The sequence below is a fragment of the Protopterus annectens genome, chromosome 8.part1, assembly GCF_019279795.1.
Source record: "Protopterus annectens isolate FY-2018-M chromosome 8.part1, PAN1.0, whole genome shotgun sequence".
NCBI classification, from domain to species: Eukaryota; Metazoa; Chordata; order Ceratodontiformes; family Protopteridae; genus Protopterus; species Protopterus annectens.
Window position 1 is genome coordinate 532,107,532 of NC_056742.1, and position 7,306 is coordinate 532,114,837.

General features: G+C 42.8%; 1 protein-coding gene across 1 annotated transcript in view; it reads left to right on the top strand.

Moving 5' to 3' along the window:
• Positions 1-1,259, top strand: part of PSKH1 (protein serine kinase H1) — a 328,601-nt gene extending 327,342 nt beyond the window's left edge. The window contains exon 3 of the mRNA XM_044082053.1: positions 1-1,259. This exon is cut by the window's left edge and continues 691 nt beyond it. The gene's annotated coding sequence lies outside the window, so the exon portion shown is untranslated.
• The last annotated feature ends 6,047 nt before the right edge of the window (positions 1,260-7,306 follow it).

A 7,306-nucleotide genomic window follows, 5' to 3' on the forward strand; every position in this document is an offset into this window, starting at 1 on the left:
GTTCTTAAAACTTAGTACATTTTGTTGCACATTATTTATTATTCTTGGAAATCTATATTATGTATTCAAATATATAGAAACTGTAATTTTTTGTTGAATATATTTTTATGTAATGTTCAGTGGTTTGTACTAGATTTTCTTAGTCCAGCTCTTAGGCGTAGACAAGAACACCAAAAATGTACAAGTAAGGGATCAGAAGTGGAGGTAATGTACCCTGTAGCTGGCTGCCACAACAGTTTGTTTACCATTCATGCCCCTTGATTTGTGTAACACCATTTTTAAGGATGAACTTGCACACTTGTTTTGTCTTCCAGTAATTTTTCTGTTGGATATGTGACATCAGGACTCAAGGATTCGAGGACTTTACAGTAAAACAATTCCTTATTTTACTTCATAACTGTAGGTGCCTGCAGTCGTACATAGTTTCACAGTAAACCATTTCCTTGTTTTACTTCATAACTGTAGGTGCCTACAGTCAGTCGTACATAGTTGTTTCCGTGCACGAGCAAGAAAGCACACCAGGCTTTACAGCTTCAAAAGGGGCCACCCTTCTCCCAGTTCCAGTGAAATATGGACTCATGTGCTTTAAATATCATTCTTTTGAATTTGAGTCCATTAAACAGTGGCAAAGCTGCATGGAGGAATGCTAATGATGCAGGAGAGAAAAGTATGTTCAAAGCAGGACAGTCATGTACTCTGACATCTGTAGGAATGACGCATTTGTTTTATTCCATGATTTTTCACATGGTCACACAGTAGGCTGCATATCAATCTGCAGACCTCAGTTGTAGTAGTAGTATTACAAGTTTTCAAACAGAAACCTGCTTAGACCACCTTAACTTTCATGCCTTTCTTAGTGATAGGTTTTACTTCTAGGATGGCATCTTCTTGGGAGAAGTTTCTTGGCATGTTTAATTTTATTTCACATCCAAAGCATGTTGTCAGACAAGATTGCTGGCATGAAGAGGCACACAACATGCTGCAAACTGCCATGGAGCCAACTTACCCCTTTTAAGTCGGTAACAATTTTTTTCTTTGCTAGAGCAGTATGTGGATCAGTAAGACTACTAGTTATATTTGTTTTCTGCTGACAGTTGTGGGGAATCCCCAGCAGACAAAGATGGGCAATGAGTCCAGTATGCTGTCATTCATTAGGGTGATCGATGAATTGCTAACAATGGATTTAATGTCTCTGTCCTTTCCTCAGTGGATGGGTCTTCTGATCTGACTTTCTCAAGCTTTGGATCCAGTGCTCAAGCTCCTCCCCTTACTCATAACCCCCCTTGTAACAAGTAAGTTACCTCCTATCTTTGTTGCCAAATGCTACAGATGTAATTGAAATTCTCATTATTGTTTTTTTCTTCTCATTAGGAGTTCCGTCTTTATTCATTTCCTCCCCACATGCTAAAGCTAGAGTACTTGATAATAGTTTTCACTCATGCTCACAAGCATTGGCTAATCTACAATGTATGTACTGCACCTGTGTACTATGTATGTATTTTACTTATGTTCCAAATTTCAGCTGTACACCACAAATCTATTGATTACTTTTATTTTTAAATTAAGATTTTCTTGTTTTTTCTCTGCACTGTAACTGTTGATGTGCTGCATACCACTGTAAAAACATGTCTTGTAATTTGTGTGCGATTCTCTGCTAGAGTGCAGGGGAGTGCCTTCTCTGTGGAGTCTGCATGTCCTCCCCGCGGTTGGGTGGGCGTTCGAAAGACATGCGTAAATGGGCGTGCCTTCCCTGAAGGTTGAACGTCGAGCTGTCACCTCGGCGTTTGTGAAACTCTACTGCCAATCATTAGCAGTCCGGAGTTCCGCTGTGGCGACCCCAAACTGGGAAAAGCCGAAAGACAACAGCAACAACAACTGATCATGTCTAAATATCTAAATGTATCGGTTCGTTTTTCTATATGGAGCCGTTCTCCCCGGGCCTCTGCTGAAAAAGGGCCTTTTCGGCTCAGACACCCCCGGTTAACAAATGTAAAATAATAATAATGTTTATATATAATATACATGGCTGTAGCCTCTCGGCTTTCTAATGCCTGTTGCACCATTTTCCTCATTGTGTATTTCTCTCTCTCCAAACAGCATGTTTTTTTTTTCTGCTTGCACGTTGGGTGTTTGTGGGAATGTTATTTTCCTTTTAACAGTATTTTTCTGTTGCAATGCCAGAAAAAAACTTTACGTTAGTATGTGGCCAGTGGCTACAAATTGCCAAACTCCAGTGCTTCTCGGAAATTAATTTATTGTTTAGGAACTGCACACCTGAATGCACAATGTAGAGTTTGCAAAGTCTTGAATCAGAAGTCAGTACTTGAGTGATGTAAGAAACTCCTGTCTCTGCAGAGGAATGTACCCCTTCTCACTCCTCTGGGCCCTCTACTGAATCTCTGGTGTATAAGAAGCCAGCTGACCATGCTATGAGTGAAAAAGCTAAAAAGGAAAAAGAAAATCCTAAAATTTCAAATAAACTGTCTCCAGAGCATTTTCCTTCCTTGGCTCTGGCTTCTTGGGTAGCAAAACACTGTGACCCAGTTGTGGTTTCCGAACCGATCTTCATTTGATCTGGTATTCTTCTCTCCCAGATCCTTGAGTCTCCCCGGGGCTATCGCCCAAGTTAAGATCAGCAATCCTCCAGGAGAGAGACTTTCACTGGACCTTGAAGCTTTCCTCTATGCACTCAGTCGGGTCTTCAAGAATCTTTCCGAAGTTGACATGGACAGGATGATGAAATTCCTCTGTATCCAAACCCAGCTGAGAGTCGTCCTGGCAGTGGCCCCTGCTGGATCTGGGGGGGGACAGGTTTCTTCACCTCACCAAACTCTAGCACCTTCTCCAGTCCACCTTATGGTGTCAGCATAGTTGGATCAGAATTCTTTCCGGGGTATGTCTTTGTCAGAGCCAAAGACATGGTGGTTTTTGACTCTGAAGGTTTCTTTGATTCAGGTGGCTGTGTATGTTTTGGAGCCTTCTGAATCTCTGATCCTTATGGGTGATGCAAGTCTTTGGGAGTTGGATCAAGCAAGATGGTAGACCACATCTCCAAACAGGCATCGAAGGAACCAGACATAGCTGAAACCAGTTCCTTGTAAACCTGACAAATTTCTAGTGTCATCCAAAGATCATCCCTACTTTAGCAGGGGCCCTGCCTTGGATTCTGTGGTTATAGTGGGGGCAGCTACCAAAAAGGAACTGGCAAAAAAGAATTCCACTGTCAGTCTGCTAAACAGAGAGTCTCGTACATTGGTCAGTTTTGGGAAGCGAGTCTATACTTCATTGACCTACGCCATCAAGGTGCTGAACTATCTGGAGCATGTCACTCGTTTTCAGCAAGCTTTGACCAAGGAGCTCTCCGAATCTCTCTCAGGGTCCCTATTTACAGAGCAGAGGAAATTTAGACTCGCAAATGATTACCCTTCAGTCCTGCGCTTGTCCAGCATCTTGATTCATCCCCCCCCCCCCCCGGTGTTCACCAAGTCTGTGGCAGTGATTACAGCTCACCTTCAACTGTAGGGGTCCCAGGTGTTCCTTTAGCTGGACAACTCTCTCATCACCTTGCTCCTCCTTTTCTGAAGTATACGGGGATCAAAATGAAAACAGCAAAGTCCAAATTATAACCCATTCAGTTCTTAGACTTTATCGGAGCTCTCTTAGATTTGGAACTGCAACTTGCCAAGCTCCCTCAAACCAGCATTTTAACTCTTCACAGGCAATCCTTGGTGGTGCTGTCTTGCAGGAATCCACTATCAATACTTGTGTCTGTCAGGATGCATGATGGTGACATTTACCCATGTATGAGCTCCATGCATTGTCTTCAAAACCTCCACATCTGATCTTCTATAGAAATAGGGTATCTCTGAGAACTAACCCATCTTTTCTTTCTAAAATGGCTTTTGATTCATCAGTCAGTCAAGTTGATCAACCACCAAGTATTCTTTCCAGATTTTTCCAGCAAAGATGAGTACATGTTGCACTTGCTTGGATGTGCACTATCAGTTGCATTTTTGTTTACATAGAATCATGATAGTCAGGTAGACCATGCATTTATTTGGATTATTTTCTCCGGCTAAAATGGGGAAAGGAGTGTCCAAAGTAATGCTCTTCTGCTGGCTTCCAGACTGTATTGCACATGTCTCCAAAGAAAAGGGTTTGTCCTTGTCCAAAACACTAAAGGCTTACTCAACTAGAGCTGTTGCTTCTTTTCCAGGATGTACTCCTTGATGGTGTTTGTACTGCTGCTACTTGGTCCAAGGTTCATACCTTTATTTCGCATTATAAATTGGACTTGCTGTCATGGTCAAGAGCATCCTTTAGTTCGTCTGTGCTGTAGAATATCCTCCCATGAGATCACCCAAAGGTTATGTGGTTGGGCACTCTACTTTTGTTGAGGAACTGATTGAAGAGAGCATCAGATAAGACGGTTGAGTTCTCACCATAGCAACAGATCTGTATGTGCTTCCATCCTTCAACTTCCCCCTCTCTCTCATTATTCTTTTTATTCATTCCTGCAGCGACTTGCTGAGCTACCTGTAGTTACCACAAGGTTTATTTTTTTAGCACATGCATGACAGCTGGTTTCTTTCTTTTTCTGCCTTGTTGCCTGGCTATCTACTAAGTCTGCTATTACAGTGGGAAGGTGTACCCTTTTCCTGGTATTGTGGACAAACTCAATCCAAGTTAACCTGCAAGGGGATTATGGCAAAAGGGATTCGAAGCTTGTGAGTGGCCAAAGCCAGATTGAAAGACCCATCCATTGAGGAAGGATTGAAGCAGTCAACACCTCTATCACTGTGGTGAGTGCATTAACTTTCATTTTGAAAGGAGGCATTTTTGGAAACATTGTATCGTAACTTGTGTGCCAAGGGCAGTCGTGGCTTTTGTCATTGTACTATAGCATGCATAACTGAGAGGAAGAGAAGGAAAACGTACCACATGTTTATCCTGCTGAGAAGAGGTAGTAGGCGCTGGGAAGGCACCACTGCATACCTTGGATGAGTAGTAGTCTGAGTAAAAGAGATGGAATGATAAGGCTGTTGAAATAACAGATAGTGCATTACTTTCGTTGAAAGATTGGGGAAAAGGGCAGGACAGCTCACTGGTGAAAGGTATGTTGCTGCACCCATCTCTGCAATTAGCAAGTGATGAAAGATTTTGTAGGACTAGGAAAGTCATGTTGCGATATTGGTGTATTTGAATCTGGAGCTTCTGCAGTGGTTGCTGTTGATATTTCCTTTTCTGATATCCTTGGTTGACACATCTTTGTGGTTTCCTGCATCCCAGAACTCTAGAATATGTGCCTTGGCCAATGTTTGAACTTGTGTTCTCAAGCGTTGGGCTTTGCAGCAGAGAAACAGGCATATCATCAATGTTATTTTATGCCTGTCATGTTCTGGATCTCTAGCCTAACAAAGTTCCTTTGTCCAGTACTTAAACTGCACAAATCTTGAAGATTCTTAGTCATCAGATCACATGCCAGGGCTTACTAAGGCTGCACCTTTCCTGCTTGAAAAAAGAGAAAGAAGGGAAGTATTGCAGCAATTTTGAGACTAGAGGCTAACCGCATCATCTTGTGCTGCAGAGGCTAACCTCATCATCTTGTGCTGCAGAGGCTAACCTCATCATCTTGTGCTGTAGAGGCTAACCTCGTCATCTTGTGTTGTATAGGCTAACCTCATCATCTTGTGTTGGCTGTGGAAAGTACTCCTTTCAGGAACCAGGAAGAAGATTTGTTGCATAATCCCAGTTTGTTGGACCGGTGGGAGAAGGTTTAGGTAATCAGCTGCTATACTTTACCCAAAACCTCGTCTTACAAAGCTCACCACAGTCCTCCACAGTCATTGAGGAATTGAGTTCACACTTAAGTTCTGATGTGAACAGGTGAGTGACCAATGCAACCACCCTTGGTGTGTGTGCCTGGGTGTCTGCACTCCCTCCCCAGTACTGGAGCACACTGGGCATGATTGCATGTGGCCAGCTTATGTTGAACAACCCCGTTATCGGTGATAGTGCTGAGAATCCACAACTGCATCAGCATCCCTCTGTGCTTCTTTGTTTTGAACTTGTGTTCACGTAATTGACAGACATGTACACATGACATAATGTGTTGATGTGCAGCTGTCCATGACCATACGTATCCTGAGCTTAGATGTCCTCTGTCTGGTGAGACTTGTTCATGTTCTTATGGATGAGGGGGTGTATCCTTAAGGTAACATGGGCGGATGGTAGAACCTTTGTGTTTAAGGCTTCTCACAGGCATGCCCCACTACTGGGATACATTTCCCATAACACTTGTGCTGCATTGCCCAACACCAAGTGCTCCCTGTTGCATGCTTCTTGGCTCACATTCAAGTAAGCCCAGGGCTGTCTCCTTGCGACTTTCATCTCCCACTCATCAAACAGAGGGCATGGTAAAGTCACTCGCACCAACATTCATTGATTCCCAAACTCCAGTCAGACTTTGTTGAGCTCTACTAAAGGCTCTTCAACCATAAACTATTTCTGAATCTCTCCAAGATCAAAACTATGCTTTTTGGAACTCCACAGAAACAACTTCTAGCACCTGACTGTCTTAACTGTCTGACTTCCACACCCATATCACAGAAACATCCTCCACCTTCAAATACTTAGGACTATGGCTTGAACAGTTTCTAAACTTCCATTTCCACTTCAGCAGAGAGAGCAGAAATAAACTCCGTACTATTCTGAACCAAAAAGATCTCACCTTTTGTATTCCAGCCAGCCTTATTTGCCATCGGCAAATAAGTTCTGCTGTGTCTGGTAGAATACAGATTACCCATTTTTCTTTTACCTCCAAGCAAAACACCACCATTTTCTAAGAAAATCTACTGTATCATTGCAAACTCCCCCCTCCATGAGCATCATTAGACGTTCTTCATGTTTCACTGTTGCAGTCCTCACATTTGAGTTATCTGCCTGCAAGTAGCCCTCAGCTGGCCTGAATACCAGAGTCTTGGGATCTCTGCGTCGGATGTTGTCGCTTCTTCCATGAAGTCAGGTATAAAACATGCAGCCGACACCATTACATCAGTCTTTCTTGCTGTGCGGTGCCCGAAGCAGAAGCAGTTCGCAAGTGCCGGTCGGCTGACTCCTGAAATTTTTATTTTTGAGTTTCAGACCTCAAGTCTTCTAAAAGATAAGTACCCCGTTGGGGATCCAAGCTCTAACCGATGTCAGAAAAAAATTAAACAGTAAATGATGTTGATTCCTGACTTTGCAGAACACAAAGATTTACAAGAGTTAATGCATTCTGCTAACCAAGTTGGTAAACATACTTTGC